Source organism: Homalodisca vitripennis, chromosome 3, assembly GCF_021130785.1.
Source record: "Homalodisca vitripennis isolate AUS2020 chromosome 3, UT_GWSS_2.1, whole genome shotgun sequence".
NCBI classification, from domain to species: Eukaryota; Metazoa; Arthropoda; class Insecta; order Hemiptera; family Cicadellidae; genus Homalodisca; species Homalodisca vitripennis.
Window position 1 is genome coordinate 103,184,403 of NC_060209.1, and position 19,985 is coordinate 103,204,387.

Sequence of the window (19,985 nt, forward strand, 5' to 3'; positions counted from 1 at the left end):
GCGTGAGGGCCAGCCCCTCCCGCTCTGAAGCGACCCTACCATAAACCTGGGGGTAACATCCCTTGGTTCGTGGAAGGCCACCTCTAACAATGGGAGTGAAAGCTCTGTCGCCTCCCACGCCCTGAGAAACAAGAACTCCACACCTCTAGGCGACCTTGTCATAAATATTAGGGATGTCACCCGTAATATCTAAGACAACAATTCTCCCCTCTAACAATACAATAATAAACTAACAGTAAGATACTAAACTAATTACAAATATATTTATACCTAACATAAATGAACTATATCTAATAAACAAATAAAATAAAGGACTAAGACCGGGCCGTAACAATGACAGAATTTTATTTTTTTTAGTGTTGAAATTGGTAACTATGGTTATTTAAATTCAAACAAAACTCGTTCATAATTATGTGAGATAAATTTAATGTTGTCAAAATGTCGCTAGTGCACTTCAATAGTAAACACAACATAATAAGTCAGTAAAATTGATGAATTTTGAGGAAATAGTATGTTTAATTATAAACATTACTTCAAACTGTTTGCTCAAAATTCCAGATAAAATGTCGTATCTCAAACTCTAGAACGTTGTAAAAAAAAATATGTCATTATCGGACACAATCAATATTTGAAAAAAAACTCTTTATGAACGAACTAGACTGCGTTGATGCCATTCTAAGAACCAGATCATCCAGTGGGAGAAGATATGTTTTGGACTTCAAAACTACGAATTCATGTCTGTGATCAGGACATCATTCTAAGAACTTGAAGTAGTAAGTTTAAATAATCCTTTATTCTAGCAACTAATAATCTAAAATTTGTTTAGCTGCCTGCATTCTATTACAATTACCTAAAGTCCTAAGTTAAAGAGGCTATTTTATGAATATCAATATCCCAAGTAGTATTCTCATTGGAGGAAATTGTTCTTAATAGATTGCAACACCAAAAAATTCTTGTGAGTGTTGTAGAAGTAATTTCAAGTACCTAAGCCATTCAATGTGGAAAAATAGTGTTTACGAGTAGCAACACTACAAATTCTTATTTGCGGTCTTATATGTCCCCCTAGGACCTGGAATTCTCAGTTGAGGAAAATAGTCTTTAATAATTGCAACACCTCAAATTTTTTACGTTGGTCTAGATGTCACCACGGACTAAAAACTCTGATGGATGAAAATAATCTTTATAAATGTTAACATAACAAATTCTTATCCGCTGTATAGATGTATATTCAAGGACTGGATACTCTCAGTGGACATAATATTGATCAAACTTTTTCATTTATTCCCGTTAGCGTCGTCATTGTAACATGATCTCCAATGTTTTTCAGTTGTAAAAAAATCATCACCAGGTGCTAGATGCGGGTTGTATGGAAGATAACAATTTCCCCAGCTTAATAATGCGATTAAAACGTGAGTTGGTATTGCCAAATGTGATGAGCATTCTTATGCAGATAAACAATCCTTTCCCTCAGCTTGTCTCATCATTTTTGAGTTGTATGGTGCAATTTAAAAATACAGTTATGGAAGTAAGTATACACATAAAAAGGTAAATCAGTTAATATAATAAAGGTGCACGCGTCTTTGAATTTCACATTTACCTTACTAGTTATATATTTGTACGTTTATCATAATAACAGTTAGCCTGCAATATTTTTATGGCATCATCTCGTACTAGATACACAAAAATTACGGTACTTTTGTATCAATCCACCAGCATTAACTGTTTTGAGTTTAATATAATTTATGTTTGATTTTTGAATGAACCGCACAAAAATCATTTTGAGTGTGTTGTTTCCTACTCGATATACAATAAACCAAAACTTAAACATTACAACTCATTCACACAATTTTTAAACATTTGAATCTCCATGGATACCAATTGAGAAAGTAATTGTTTACACACCCAATATAGTTTAAATCCAAAAGAAAGACACAACCAAACCCCTATTAATTACACCTAACAAACAGTTAAAAAACTGATAAGTTTTACTTCATATTATCTTTACATCTGAGACATGTTGACCGCTCTGTTAATATATTACCACAATATCTTTGACAACACGATGAGCCTTTGCAAAAACAATAAATTATCGATATATGTTTTTGTTATTAATAACCGATATATTTACATTAATTATCAATAGAATAAGGTTTGTATATTCTAATTGCAGGGTTCATTCACGTATATTTCACGTATATTTCAACATATATCCATTACTTTAGTACAATGTACAAATAATATTTATAATAATAATGAAATATGTTAAAGTGAAAGTGTAATAGGAAGAGGTTTAATAAAAAATGTGCACAATAAACTAGAAATATTTAATATTGTTTTACTGTATTTAATAGGGAATAATAATCTATAGTAATTGTGGAGACAGGATTGAACACGCTATCAGTTCCATGATGAATTAGAAAAGTAACTAACACAGATAGAAAAAAGGCAAAAAAGAATGTTATTGAATCTGACTGACTGATAAAGTTGCCTGATAAATGGTATAAATCAAGTATTTTGTAGGAGTCTGAATACAAAGGTCCTTTTTAGCTATAAAGGAATAGCAAATCATGTCTCTCCAATTTTCAGGCGTGAGGTCAGTTTGAATCTTTGAGTGCGTTAAAGAAATACAATTCCAGAAAACTGTTTGTGGGAATCGTATTTATAATATAACGAACATTAATAATAATTTAGGTTTGATAAATTGTAAATTGTTCAGTAATTTTAAATATTATTATTTTGCAACAAGATCTTAAATATCAACTTCAAAAGTTCTTAAGACCCCATTTGATTAGTTTTTTGCAATAATCTTCTGGATACTAAGTACAATCTTTGCAATCACTATTTTTTATTACATTTTGTATTTATTACAACAACAAAAATAATGTTTTATATCATCTATAATATTTCACCGGTATAAACATAATTTTATTACAATGTTTTTCAAATAGCTACATGGTCTCTATAAATATGAATACATGCTGATATGCCTGTACGAAAATGGTTTTTAAATTATGAAAATAAAGTTTACGTACGACCTACATGTTTTACATACTTTTCTACAATAGTGTTTTTTATAATTACATTTATAAAAGTGTATATTTTTATTTTTCTAGATTTCTACAGCAAAAAGATATTTCTTTAATCTCATTCGAAAATAACGCCTTAATCATCCATCAGCAAGTTAACTTTGATAATTTTTTTTAAATAACTCTTAGACCACGCATGAATAAGTACATCTTATTTGTCGTGTTGTAATGAATTTAAGTAGAAGTGAGGACTTTTTAGTTACCTTTATAATTTAAAAAATTTTAAATTAAATCATAATATACTACTAGTCTCTATACATTTCTTGTAAATCTATATAATTTAAATTTAAAAATTATTTCGTAAACATTTTCACCCTATATGAATCATATTATAACAATTTAAATCCACATTAGCTGTTAACCGTGGCTTCGGACGGGTTTTTTTATCAGAGTTCGTAGCCTGTTTTTGTCAAAGCAATTATATTGTAATATCATAGTCCTCATTGATATTTTTCAAACGAAAGTAAGTATAGGATCACGTTTATATTACTACATTAAAAATTAAATAAAAGGAAAACCAAAAGTATAAAATAGCTTAGATATTTGAAATAACCAATAAGGGCCAATGGAAAACCTATAAAAATTACGTATATACGTGCATCAGTTCAATTTATCGGTTTAAAAGTTTCAATAAAAATTTCAATATTGTGTCGTACCAATATATTGAATCATACAGGCACTGGAAGCAATAAGCGAGTTTACAAAGAGGTAATACACAATAGATTGAACCACACAATAGAGCAATGTTACTGCTACAGTCTAGCCGTATCTCAGTAAATCACACGAACAGACTCAATGTCTCACCCGGGCCTATCAATAAATCCTTGCTACACACTAGATTTACCCACACAATAGAGCTATGTTACTGCCACAGTCCAGCCGTGTCTCAGTACATCACATGAACAGTCTCAATGACTCACCCAGGCCTATCGACAAATCCTTGCTACACACTAGATTTACCCACACAATAGAGCAATGTTACTGCTACAGTCTAGCCGTATCTCAGTAAATCACACGAAACAGACTCAATGTCTCACCCAGGCCTATCGACAAATCCTTCCTACACACTAGATTTACCCACACAATAGAGCAATGTTACTGCCACAGTCCAGCCGTGTCTGAGTACATCACATGAACAGTCTCAATGACTCACCCAGGCCTATCGACAAATCCTTGCTACACACTAGATTTACCCACACAATAGAGCAATGTTACTGCCACAGTCCAGCCGTGTCTGAGTACATCACATGAACAGTCTCAATGACTCACCCAGGCCTATCAATAAATCCTTGCTACACAATAGATTTACCCACACAATAGAGCAATGTTACTGTCACTGTCTAGCCGTATCTCGGTAAATCACACGAACAGACTCAATGTCTCACGCGGGCCTATCGATAAATCCTTGCTGCACAATAGATTTACCCACACAATGCCAGAGCAATATTACTGTCACTGTCTAGCCGTATCTCAGTAAATCACACGAACAGACTCAATGTCTCACGCGGGCCTATCGATAAATCCTTGCTACACAATAGATTTACCCACACATGCCAGAGCAATGTTACTGTCACTGTCTAGCCGTATCTCAGTAAATCACACGAACAGACTCAATGTCTCACGCGGGCCTATCGATAAATCCTTGCTACACAATAGATTTACCCACACAATGCCAGAGCAATGTTACTGTCACTGTCTAGCCGTATCTCAGTAAATCACACGAACAGACTCAATGTCTCACGCGGGCCTATCGATAAATCCTTGCTACACAATAGATTTACCCACACAATGCCAGAGCAATATTACTGTCACTGTCTAGCCGTATCTCGGTAAATCACACGAACAGACTCAATGTCTCACGCGGGCCTATCGATAAATCCTTGCTACACAATAGATTTACCCCACACAATGCCAGAGCAATATTACTGTCACTGTCTAGCCGTATCTCAGTAAATCACACGAACAGACTCAATGTCTCACGCGGGCCTATCGATAAATCCTTGCTACACAATAGATTTACCCACACAATGCCAGAGCAATGTTACTGTCACTGTCTAGCCGTATCTCAGTAAATCACACGAACAGACTCAATGTCTCACGCGGGCCTATCGATAAATCCTTGCTACACAATAGATTTACCCACACAATGCCAGAGCAATGTTACTGTTACAGTCCAGCCGTGTCTCAGTAAAATCGGATCACATATTCCAAATTGGAAGTAACAAAAAATGTCTCATATAAAAGATGTACATACTATGATTCTTACATTTATATTTTCTTATGACAGGTCGCTCCGTACAAATCTCCATATACATTAAATCTACGACAATGCTAAGGTAAGAGAATGCAAGAAGTCGTCATAGCTTCTTTTATTAGTTAGGACACAGAGCTAAGAAAACTTGCATTGCACTCAGTTCTAAAATTACCTTGCCATTTATTACGGAAAGGATAGGGCCCGACTCCTTTGAGATCCACGAGAGTACATAGCGAGCTATAACTCAATCTTGTTACCTCGGGAGGAGGAAAAGGCAGATATGTTCCAGCCACTCCAATCAAAGCGGGCAGGGGACAACTATCCCTCATGTCCAGGCAAGCAATAGCATTTAAGAGAGCTCCATCAACTCCATAGGTTTGCCAAATCTACGTGACACATCAGTTTTCAATAATGTACCTAGTATAGGTTCTTCTGGAAGAAACCAATAACAACGAAACCTACTTGGTGCTTTTCGTAGTTTCTTACTTACCTCTACTTTAACGAGCTGAGGAATTTGGCATCAATATACATAATTATATAAGAAATATTTAATTTTTTAACAGTTTTAATTTCCAAAAAGATTAATCAACCATCATTCTTCTTGGTTGTTTTAAAAAAAGACATGTTACTTCCCTTAGGAGCAGAGAAATATTTAAAAATAAATCAATTATTGGTACATGTAGAATTATGACTTAGTATTTTATTTGGTGTAACAATAGCGTGTATGGTCAATGGATGAGTTCTAAAATATAATCGCAGTTTTTATTAAGAGTTAATGACGCTCTGCCGATAAGGTGTTTGTGGTAGGTAGAGTAGGTAAGTTTCCAATTTCGCATTATATTATAATATTACTTAAATTCAATTAATGCCTAACACAATGTTAGCTTTTATCCATTAATAAGGGTATAGAGAAAGAAAGAATTAGGCTTTAATGAAAATCGTGAATATAATTTATTATGTTTGGTTATATTTAAAAATACAGTATATAACGTGCAGAAACTTACGTAAGAAATCTTTGAGATGAGTTTTAACAACATGACAATATGTATTTAATAAAAACACTGATTAAAATGAAATTAGTATCATTGTTATTAAAATCACGAATGTTAAAATATACGGTAACCATGTTGCGGGAGAGCATCGGACCTGAGGTATCAGTAGTGCCGATTTGAGATTATTCAACAGAAACATTGGATTTTGTACAAACAATATCTTCCTGAGAACATTGCTGGTACAGCAACACAAAACGGTGATGGATTAAACTATTATTTAGTGTATAAAACTCACATGAGGCAGTAGAAAACAAAGTGGAGTAGTTCTAATACAAATAGGTACACTAAATAAATGCTAGATAAAAATAAATAAATTCAAAGTTAAAACTACTTTTAATGATCAACCATTAATTCTGACCGTTATTATCTCTATCAACTGGAAACTGACGATGTAGATATTACAATAATTGATAAATGAACTGAGTTATTCAATTATTATTTTCTTACTTTGAAAGTTCTGAACAAGCTTTTGTGTTAAACTTAAATAATACAGATTTGTAGGCTAAAAATTAATAATACATCTGGACAGGCTTTGTTTTAGTTTTAATGCAAAAACGTATTAGAATGGTGATCCTCTTTCTGATAGCTACAAAGTTGGAATGACAGTTTGAAATGCCAGAGCAAACTTTCATGGACACCTTGGTAATCTTATAAGCGATAAAACTTGACTATCATTGTAATAGGCTTTGGTTTTTATTGCAATAAACATCAATCACAAGAGACAAGATAAAAATTTCTTCCAAACCCCCAATTAAAGTCCCCCAATTAAACCCCCTTAGGCAAGCTGTATATGGAAAACGACATATTTTAGATATAATAATTTACAACTACTCGTATTTGCTAATATGTTTATAGTGAGTTAGTAACAGTTTTCCATTAAAACATTGTTAAAAATGTTTGTTATTTTTGAACCTGTGATGTTTTACATTCTACAGCAAATATAAAAACAGTTTGTACTTTAAGCTGACACAAAAATTAGTTGGCGTAATTTGAACCGTAATAAGAAATCTTTAACGATTCTTAGCATTTTCAAAACAATCCGTTTGTATCTGAATGTTTTATAGTATAACCATAGTATATTTCACAAACCTTATCTATACATTGTTTTCGATATATCTTAAGGTTTCAGGATGGTAGGTTTACATTAGAATAAAAGGTATATATTATCATCAAATGGACGTAGATGTAATAAGAAAATAACATAATCCTTAAGATCGTTGCTGTCTCAGTCAGTTTCAGTCAAAACATCTTGAGAAATAGATGGCTATGAACGGAAAAAATATATCAAGATTATGTTAACAATAAATGAACATAAAAACGTAGAAGATCGCGTTCATTGTATTTTTAATTTACGTTCATAAAGTATGTATAATACATTAAAGTCACTCGTGAGTTAATAAATCCGTACGTTTTTCAACGATAATAAAAAATATCAACAATACGACTTATCTATATAAGAACCAAATATTATGTCAATACTTTTTTTACTTAAAAATATTTGAACACATTTATTTCATATATTTTATTCAATGTAATAATAAATATAATTTTAAAATTGTTTTTATAATTACACTTTAAGATTATAAAGTTCCTTGAGGACCAATTGAAAACATTCATATATAAAACATATAATAATCCATTTTATTATAACCAAAAATGCTCCTTTGTGTGATATTCAAAATGTATAGTCTCTCTTTAAATTTATTCTATTTGGATATTGACAAAGTAAACATTTAAAATAGATACGTTCTTAAATTAAGCCCATGTGAGAAGTTTACATGAATGTAAACTAGGGTGCTGATTATATTACTTACATTACTTAAGATTAAATCACATATTGTGTCATATTTTACTTTAAATTATTGGGAACGAACGTGTCTTTCGTAAAGACCGCGTTGTGAGCTTACAGACCAGGTTTACACTACATTGGTCGCATACACAAGGTACGGTGGTGAAGGTACCACTGTACGCCTAATTACCTAGATTTCCCCTCATCCATGAATAATTAACAGTAATTAGTTTTGGTCGTTAGAAATCATCATGAATCGATACGACTGAAATATTTGGCAGAAATAAATTGTTATTATTTGCGTCAAATGAATGAATCTCACTTACATGTCGTATATATAGTATCTAGAAAATTAATGGAATGTGCAAGTATCAGTTTAAGATGTATATTCATATTTTATTTTCACGTTATATATGAATGAACGTGTATTACTTTGATTACAGGTATGTAGCAGTCACTTAGTAAGTTTTGACACGTCTCATAATTTTAAACTATTATCTATGATTTAATCCTTTCTATGCTATTTCTGCCTTATGTCAAAAAGATATAGAAGAATGTAAACTGTGATATTGTCCCAATAGCCCATTTGATGAAATTAAATCTGGAAGAATAAAGAAGTACAAAAATCCAAAACGTATTGTACAGTAACAGATGTACAGTTTCGTAGTATGCCTTGAGAGCAATACCACTAATAAATTATAAAAATAACAAGTTATTTTAAACAATAACGCGCTCACCTTGTAACACGTTTAGTGTAATCTAATAATTATAATAAATGTGCATATGATGGTAATATTATTGATATTAAAGCATATGTTGCAATCAAATCACCAATACCTAGAACTTTTTCGTCCTGAATTTTACACAACAGTGTAATTTTAACAAAGTCCTAACTAACTATATTGGAAGAAGATCAATTAGCTACGTAATAGTTTTATCTTTATAATGATCTGCAAATACCGTAAAAGTTCCGACTACATATTTTTGTAGTATTTAAATTGTCAATTTTTAAGTTTCACACAAGCAAATATTAACAAAAATGAAAAAATACATGTAATACTAAAAGGCTTTGACATTAGTATGAACAAATACAATTGTGTTTTAAAATAGTTACTGTAATAATAACTTGTAACCGAAAATATTAACTATATTCTAAATAAAAAAGTATGTAAACTTGTAAATTAATTAGAACTTTATAGGAACGACGCAAGTAAGACGCTCTCAACTAAAAGTAAAGTTAACTGCTAAATCAGTCACACGTAGTCTCCTGATGCTGACTTGCACATTATAATTACTTGAACAACGCTCGGCTAGGTCTGTTTGATATGGAAATTCAAATTCAAATTAACTTATTTATTTTCACCTGAATTACATGACGTATCGAAATTACCGTAATGTGTTGTGTTTTCTTTATTTTAAATTTGAACCTGTAATTAATCTATTATATAAACTTATTAGTTATAAAATTTATTTAAATTACTTCATTCACATCAAGTTTTATTTAAAATATATTTAGATTTGTTATAAAATAAAATGATATACAATAACCGTTAATATGTATGTAATAAAAAATTAATCAAAAGAAAAGTTTATAATTAATGCATAAAGAATTTTACTAATCAAAGTTAAAATAACACTTTTGCATAATATTAGTTTTTAAAACCATGCCCCCACCCCCCCCCCCCCCCACCCCCCCCCCCCCCCACCCCCCCCCCCCCCCACCCCCCCCCCCCCCCACCCCCCCCCCCCCCCACCCCCCCCCCCCCCATTACTTTTTTCCCGCCAGTAACTATTAGTGGATGTTAAAAAAATACTACATACAGTTAAGATTGTAAAGAAAACATTTTTGCAAAAACAAGTACAAAATTTAAAATGAAGAGGTAAATGTAAAACTGGCGTTTTTTCTGCATATGCCCATTATGGTAAATGGCATTTTCTGACATTTTCGTCCTTTTAATAGTCTGCCAGCATATTTGTATTCTTGTATTTTTATGTTGTGGTGATCTTTGAAACAGATGACGTAATGATCACATCTGTGTAAGCAAAATCAGAAATAATTGTATATCAGCCTTAAATATCGAACATAAAATATAGTATTTCAACAATAATTTAAATTAAAAATTCAGTAATATTTGTTCTTTAATTTGTCCTTTTCATCTGTACAACGTGTAACATTAAAATGCTCTATCGAGTAAGGTACTTAAAGAGCTTATTTAATTATTTTCGACTATCCTTTTCATAATCATTTTAGATATACTCTCCTCTAACCTAGATGATTTATTACTTTCAACACGTTAAACTAAAAAACCAAACCTTTTTCTCTCTCTCGATACTGCACATTCTGCATGTTTATAAATTGTAAGAAGCAATATATATATCCTTAAATATTTATATGTCAGTGAATAAATGCCTTGTAATAATTATAATACTTAAAAAAGCTATTATACTTGAGCCTGTTTCGATTTTTCACGTAAATACGTAAAAACTAAATTGGTTCATTACCCGCTTGCTATATACAAGAAAATACTTTAATATAGATAAGGGATTAAATATACAATATTATTATGACCGTTCGTTTATTGTTTCTAACATGAGAGTGGGAAATAAATTAAACAAGATTACTTAATTGAATAAAAAATCTACCGGAAACCTTTGAAACACTTAGCCTTTCAAGATTTTTTATTTACTGAAGTAATCACATAAAATCTTTATGAAAAGAGGTTTCTGTTGACAATTGTGGTAGTGTTGATCTACTTCAAACCTTACATCCACTTTCATCATCAATTCAATTAGCTTCCTGTAGGATAACGGATATGAATGTCTACAATATACTTATTCTACATTTCACTACAGAAACAACGTGGTGGTTAATTATTCTATCACCTATTTAAAGACTTAAGCTTTTAGTGTAAGTAACTATACTCTATCATTCGTTTTATTATTAAATATTTCTTTGAACAAATAATATTAAAAAACAGTCCTCTACCACTACCTCTTAATGCGATGAAAAAACGATAGAGAACTATAACATGAATACCAAATTTGTAATTAAAGCAAGACCTACTGAGTCTTGAAATAAAAAACTTCTCTAATGATACATTAAAGTTTAAAAAGTGATATCGCAAAATCTCATTACTAGTTCAATGTATTATTTGACTAAAAGAATATCTAATTATTTACTAATAAAAAAGTAAATACCGACATATTAATGGCAATGACTTTTTACTATTATATGTCACGTAGAGATGAAATATGCCTGATAATGTGCTAGAACTAAAAATGAATAATAATCGACTAGTCAGTAACTCGCGGCTTCGTACATATTTTTATTTTGAAAAGCTGCGACACCATGATAATATTCTTTTTACAATTATTCAAACAGAATCCTGAGATAAGTGATGGTGGTAGCTTGATGTTAACTTACAGATATTCTAACATCCTTCTCCATTTTAGATTTACATTTACAGAGTAGTTTCTACGTACTTTTTCAGACTGAGTGGACCAAAAACAGTTTGAGAAGTGCGAATAAAATAACGTCGATATTTCTCTCCAATATTTCCAATAACACTTGACAAACGGATCAGTCAACTGAAGTCGTAAAAGTTCGCATCGGTTTGTATTCTAGGTTAGGCTACTCATGGATTTTCCGGGTCAGCTCGGATTTAAAAACAAAACAAAACCTGTACTGTAATCCGTATGCAGAAGATTTAGTTGGTCCATTCTACGCTTCTGTATTTAGGAGTAAACAAAATAGGGTCAGTATTAGTTACCAGAGCTTTTTTCCCTCGTTAGAACACTATTGTCCTTCTTCTAATTTCATAAACAATACCAATAATCGTTACCATATACGGTTGATGGAAATATAAAAAAAATAGTGCCTTAAATTCATCTCATACACTGGTGTTATAGGTTAGCCTTTGTTCTGATTGCTAAAACATCCCGTAATCGGGTAATTTATTTGTTATCTAACTCGCTTTCTAATTTTAAAAACCTTAAATAACCAAACTTCTATACTAAAGGCAAAAAATCAAATGAAACCTTGTTGGCATTCATATCTGGTTTTCACACGAAAAATTGGTTTTGTTAAAGCATCAGTCGGGAGAGTGAGTGTTGTCATTAAGAGCCTCGTATAAACAAACTCGTGGCAGAAACAAATTTTTCATTTTAAAACATAACAATGAAACTAGAGTATATATCCAATGCTTTTTAAAAAAATTAACTGTATGAAATGTATCAAGGAAGTAGGGATTTTGAAAACAAACAAATATTTTGCAAATCTATTTATAGCTTTTCAATTGGATTTTTAATAAAGAAAAAACGTTGCAGTAGTAAGAAAAGGTGTGAAAAGGAGTGGAGTCTAAAAATCATCTCAGACCGACTGACCAGATAATTTTAAAACCTTACAAAACTGCTGCCTTACTCGCTCGTGCAACTCGATCATCAAATAATTATTCTTCTCCGAAATGAAAAAGACGTAATATAAAACTATATCAAGACACAAGAAGTTTTCAATTAACGCATCAACTTTATAAAAGATAGGAATATATCTTTATCATTTCTGTGTGTGTGCAATTTCCAAACCGTATTTCGCAAACATGGGCCAAGTTTTTTTAAAAAGCATATCGAAGTATTAATAAGATGTTCTTGTATGAAAAAAAATGTTACTTCAAAAAATAGAAAAAAAGATATTTTATATTAAATTTTTTTAATAATAGTTTTATTTTTATAATGGTTGTAAAAAGGCGGAAAAAAGTAGAGTTCATATATTCTTATATTACAATATAATGTTTATTCGTAATGATCTTTCGATAGGCAAAAATATACCAAACTATTGACACGTTTTAAATTATGATTGTTCAGTTTTTACATATCAGCGTTGTTGTAAATATTATTGTTCAATATTACACACCTTTGTCAATTGATATTTTACATAGAAATAGCCCTAAATATATATTACCTCTTTACTTTAAATACCATTGTTTATAAAACTTAGCCTGCGTTAATCCATTTAAAAACATGTATTTAAGCGCCCTTCTTTTTCCAACATTGTTGCCAATTGAGTTTTTTTGATGAATGATAATCTACCTAGTATTTAATATAGATTTTATTTACCTATATGTTTTAGAAAATTACGTAATTTTTTTTAAATTTTGAAACGTGGTTATAGTCTTATGTATTTTTTTTAAAACAAACCGTAAAAAGTGTATACCAAATATTTCAACTTATTCCGTATTTTGATGATAAATAAAATAGTTTACACACCACCAGTTCCAAGAAGCCAGGCTACATCTTGGGTTGATTTTCAGAAGGCATGAATGATTTTCAATGACAGTTATGAGAGGCTCTCTCGCTGTTAAAAACCTCCGCAGCATCTACCAGAGGCGCCATTTCATATAGATTGAAACATACAAATTGTGTGTGAAATAGATATCTGTTTGAATACTTTATTTTCGTCTAATTACAATTCTGCAAATGCTGAACGGGCTCATAATACGGATGTATAGTGGCAGTTTCTAAAACGCAAAATTTCTGGTTTTTATGTCGAGTCTAAAATTTTTAGAATTTACTTTTATAAAGATATTATACTATTGCTCCAATTTTTTTAAGTACTATTTTAACGAATAGATGCATGTAAGTGAACAGTTCACTACCTAAATGAGAAATCATTAATTTGATCTGAAAGTAAAATAATTTACCAAAAAGTTTAAGAAGGAATGTTACAGTAATATTTTACCTCATTACTTTACATAATTAGAAACCTCTGAGGAAAGAAGAAATTACAATGTAATACGGGAACCAAAAACATAAGAAAACACAGGTACAAGTTGTATAGAAATAAAATTGTTGTAAATTAAGTAAATTAAAAAGGTATTTTAAAAAATTCCAAGTTGAAAACTTAAAAAAAAACTATTTAATTCTATTTTAAGCTTATTCCTTTTTAAACTTGTTAGTAGTATGGAACTATTCCTTTATATAAATATAGGTGCACATTTCCTCTCTTCAAATCTGCAAAACGGAAAATTGTTAATATTCATCGATCAACTGAAATTAATTATTATTAATATTTTGTAACAGTGAAACTTACATATAATCATAATATGTCAGCTAACACATTCGATTTTTACGTAAATCATATATTCCCAAAACTGTTAGGGAAATTATTTTTAGGATTATAGGACAGTTTTTTAGATTTTTTCTTAGGTTTGTATATAAAAAGAACAATAGTGTGATTTTTGAAAGCTTATAAGTTATCACAAGATAGTTCTAAAATAGACAGAGAAATGGCGTACTAAGCAAATAGCGAGAAGTGAAAAACTTAGTACATCTTTTAAAAGATGACATTTTGTACCTATGATTTATCCTTTTCAGTTATTGTTATAGCTAGTTTCTAGTGCGATTAAAGAAGTTCACAATGGGAATTACATTACAAGATTTACGTACTTCCCCAAATCTATCCAGGAAAGCAAATATTTTTTTTTATAATAAATTGTTTTAGTTAAATCTTATATGCAATTGCAGCCTACCTTTTAGTTTTTTTTGTGAATCTATGATTCATTAAATGACGTGTGAGTTTAGAAATTGTGTCACGGGCAAGTTAAAACAGGCGCTATAATGAAACATAGTGATTATACCAAAGCTGGCTCAACGAACTTAAAGCCGGAACCATTTTACAAGGCCAATTTCTGTACCAAGGTTATGAACTATTTGGACTCATTTAGAGGACATTTAACGTTTTCCCACAAGCCGAACTATATAGCATATGCGCATTACTTCTGAACATAACTGTATGATTAGATTAGGTTATTGTATAATATAGAGATATATATTATATTTATATATATATATATTATTTATAGTATATATATATATATAAATATATATATATTTATATACTATATATATATATGTATACTATATATAGTATATATATATATGTTTGATGTGTGTGTGCAATTGTGTCGTCGTGTGTGTGTTGTGTTTGTGTTGTGTGTGTGTGTGTGTGTGTGGTTGTGTGGTGTGGTGTGTGTGTTGTGTGTGTTTTTTTTGTGTGTATTTTTTATTTTTATAATCTCATGGTATGCAATTAATGAACACGATTTCCATATATTCACCAAACATGAAGGCCCATAACTAAAATCGAAGCTCCATTGTATATATATATATATATATATATATATAGTATAATTATATTACTATATAGTATAATATATAAATTGTTTTTATATATATAATTCATATGCAACACCATGACAGTAGATTGCTATAAGGCTGATATTTGTATTACTTAAGAAATCACATTTGAAACATTCAAAAGCTTAGAAATTCAATAGTTACCTAGTACGTTTTACTTAGTAATTTTGTTGCAGAAATATATGTTATAGATCAGGTAGATAATGACAGTATATACTGTCTTCTATTCTGTGCCATACGGACACTCGTTAATAATAGCCACTAATAAAGTATATTATGCATTTTTGCCAAGGGGTTAATAGCTACACGTGTTTTATTATTAAAAACGTACAGTAAAATCTCTAACTAAATAATAAGTAATTTTTATATTATTAATGTAAAATGTTGTCCTCCTATGATGTGTTCAAAATATTGTTGTACCACTAATGGGAAAAAAAGATGTTTGTTTGTTTTGATTGATTTTCTAATAGGTACACATACTTTGTTTTACTCAATTTATATATTATTTCTATCTATGTTCTCGTTGTTTATAATGGTTACGCCATATGACCAGGGTATAAATATGTTTTTAATTAAACTATCAGCCATCATCCAAACGGTATACAAATGTACCTTAATTAAAACTCATTGTATTCTTAAATATTATAACGGGGACGGCTTTTTTTTCCTTTTAATGGGTTTCAAAAATTTGTGCTCCTATATAATACCTCAAGTTAATTCAATTTGCGTCGTTTTAGAATTATAATCCTTGAACGTTATCCGTTCAAGTAGATAATTTCCCCTTATTTTGCCCAATAAAAAAAACCCTGTTTTGTACAATACCTTAAGCCAGTATGGAGGTTATAAATAATGTACAAATTGTGTTTACAACAAAACTGACTTTATTGTGCTTGTACACAGTTATTAAGAGTATTAATACAGTAATTTATTAATCTAGTTATTTTAAATCTATTACTATAATTATATTACTAAGTACTAAAATAATTTTAGTGCTAAAGTAGGTGAAAATAGATACTTTGGATTTATTTTCAATTACAATTATTGTTACAAATGTTTTTAGAATTTTTATTGGTTATATATATATTTCTTTTATAGCGTAGAGTTAAAATTTTAATGAAAACAGTTATCGTTCCTTTAATTTTTTTATAAATAGTTGCAAGTTGTGAGGAAAGGCGCAAGTTTGATACATTGTTTGTAGGGATTTTGTTTCTCCAAAAATCTTTACAGGTTATTTGAGAATTGGAAACCTTGAGAATTAGCAGGTAATACCCACAAGCAATACCCCTCAAAAAATTGTTAACTTTGAATTTTTTCCAGATGACCCCAGCGTAATGTTTATCTTTTTCCTGGAACATATTCGATTATAAAACTAATCGTTGCTCTTATGCCATTTCAATAAGATTGCACCAATGTAGCGAAATAATGGTCATATTTACCAAGCCAAGGGTCAAAGCTCTTAATATATTTAAAAAATAAATTCATGTACTTAATAACTACCTTTGTGTGCAATAAGTGTTTATTTTACCTTATTGATTAGTTAAATTCTTTATGCATTAATTATTATATTTTACCTTTTCAATTATATATATATGTGTGTGTGTGTGTGTGTGTGTGTGTGTGTGGTGTGTGTGTGTGTGTGTGTGTGTGTGTGTCAAAGTAAAATAAATATTGGGTTTTTAAGTCATATATTTTGTGACAATAATTAAAATAATTTTTAATTAAGCCCTAAGGTAACATTTTATTCTATGTACTAATATATGTACTTGAGAAGCAAGCAGAAGGCAGTAAATGTAAATGTTAGTATGATAAATATCAATATATTTAAGCTGCGTTCATTATTTTTGGAGTCAACACTTAAAAATATGACACTCCATTATTGATGGACCTAGACAAAAGCAAACTGTGTTTTAAAAAGTCAAAAAACTTGATGTAAAAATAATTTTTTTTATCTCAGATGGTTTTTCAGTTATCAATAAAATAAAAATCCCCGATAAATAAATAATTATACATAAGCTGTCACTAAATGCAACAACTTATCAGAAGAGTCAGGACTATTTAATCAGTAAATGTAAAGGTTTTGTTATATAAGCAAAATGTTATCAGTGTCAAGGTGTGTTTGTGTTGTAACAAGAGGCAGGTCATTACTCAACGTCCGTCCTTCCATACCTCCCTCCCTCACAGCCCCTTTATCTCTCTGAATCCTAAATCCCTTTTAGATTCGTCGTTTACTGTAAATAATGTATCCGCCATTAGTGGAGATCCCTCTTTGATGCCGCGATATCTCAGTAGGTTGATGACAACGATTACTTTTACAACACAAAGTAATGTCCCTGGGGTTTTCGTGGATTTACGTAGTTTATGACAAAACAGCAATATTATAGAAATAAAACTCAGTTTACATAATCATAAACATATATTTTTTACACTATTTTAAAATGGTTTTTGGTGTTGTATTGCTTGTTTGGATTAGGAGCAGCTTTAGACTAAGTGTAATCAATATAAATCATTCATGTTTTCACCTCTAGGGAAATTTTATAAGAAATCTACACTCATCTGGGCTTGGATTATCTGAAACTAGATTGATCATAGTGAATATTAACTACTGTAGTATATGTGTAATAAATAATTATGTAACTGTATGTGTAAAATATAATAGTGAGTTGAACATTACAGTAAAGCACGAAAGCTTTTTAATATTACTTATATTTGTATTAATTTATGATGATACGCACACTATATGTTTCTTGAATTGTCTTACAAAATATTTTCGTAGGGAAGGAGTAATTAGATATTAATAGTTGTAATAGTTCTATACTCTATCAGATCAATACTATAACATTATTTTTTAGCATAAAATTGGTTGTAATTTACGGTTTTTATGTTGTTACATTAAATTTACAATGTGTAAACAATACTAAATAATACATGATTCACAACCTGTTGTTAGTACAAACAGATTAGTTTGCAGATAATTTTTAAAACTTGTGTAGGTAGGATTTTACTCCGATTAAATACACCATGACTAACATAAAAGGAAACACGATGATATGTGTTAGGAGTTTTTTAGTTTCCATGAGTGGTTTAGTCAGGGGGTTGTGGTGAAGGGAGGTGAATTTCTCTCCACATCACTATTTAACCATTAATATATTTTGATATTTCTAGTCACTCTGTATGGTTACGCAATGATTGTTGATTGTATTTTATGAACTAAACGATCTAGATTTTTGTATACGATAAAAACGAATGTGGATGCAAAATAAAAGGATCATGTAGTAATTATACATCTTGGTTGTATTGATATTGAGTATTATTAAAAATACGACGAATACAAACCGAAGTTCAGTACAACCCAAAGGCAAACACAATGCTCCTGTACGAATAAAGGTGTTTATTGTGTTAAAAGTATTATCCCAAATAAAAATTTAAATATATACTATATTACTTATCGCATTGGTTGAGCTTTAGCAAAGTCTACCACTCGTGGAGCTAATAAATTAATTATTTCTTTCTGTTTTTCTGTCAATTTATCTGTCTGTCTGTCTGTACGGCATGTCGATAACGAACTGACTTATATGTTTAAATTTGTTTATCAAGTTTCACTTATTAAATTTAGTTACACTGATTTCATTGAAGGTGAATTTATATGGGATCTGGCTTAGTGTTATTGAATACTTTTACATTGGTTTAGTGGGTAAACATTATTAAGAAGAAAAGAGCATAATAAATACATTTCTAAGCAAACCTAATACGCCCAAAGGAGATCCAAACACCTAAACACTCATTAGCCTAACTATTCCAACTTATTAGTAGCCTAACATGTACAGCCCGACATTATTTTAATGTGACTTGGTATTTTAAATGATCTGAAGACTGATTTGAAACCCAATTTTATGGTTTTATCTGTCTGTTTATCTTCCTCGTGGTATCTAGAGATAAAATGAGTAATATATTTCAATATTTGCAACCTTGGCGAAACCTGTTGCGACATAAGGTGTAACGTGCTTCTACCTGCTATATTTTGTAACATTTCTTTATAAATTGTAATATTATGCGTCTTGATTTGTCAAAAAGTGTTTCTATCAATTAATGTTTAAGAATTACTTTAGTCAAAACTAATCTTTAATTATACATAAACCGCTGAGCATTTAAAATATTCCTTAAAACTATTAAAATAAAATATAGTACAATAATTGTACAAAGTACTAGGTTTGTACAGTAATACATCTCGAAATATTGTTTTATAGATTTTAATACCAATATTAGATCAATATAAAGTTAATTCAAGCTTATGTGTTTTCATTATTTTAATGTGTAGTATAATTAATTATGTAAATAATAAAACAATTAGTTAGTATGCAATGCATATACTTTTGTATATTTTAAAGTTATATAATTTTCAATAAGTTATTCTGTAGTAATAAATAGGTGTCTTAACTCGCGGATGTTTCTCAGGCACTCACCAATTCTATTAATCTTTTAAATTCCATGCGACAGCTTTATTTCATAAGCTAAGATAAATTTAATATTCTTACCTACACCCTGCTAAACATTCAACGTAAGGTATTTTAAATACTCCTATCGCTCTTTCCTTTATATGCATTCTAGTTGCTTGA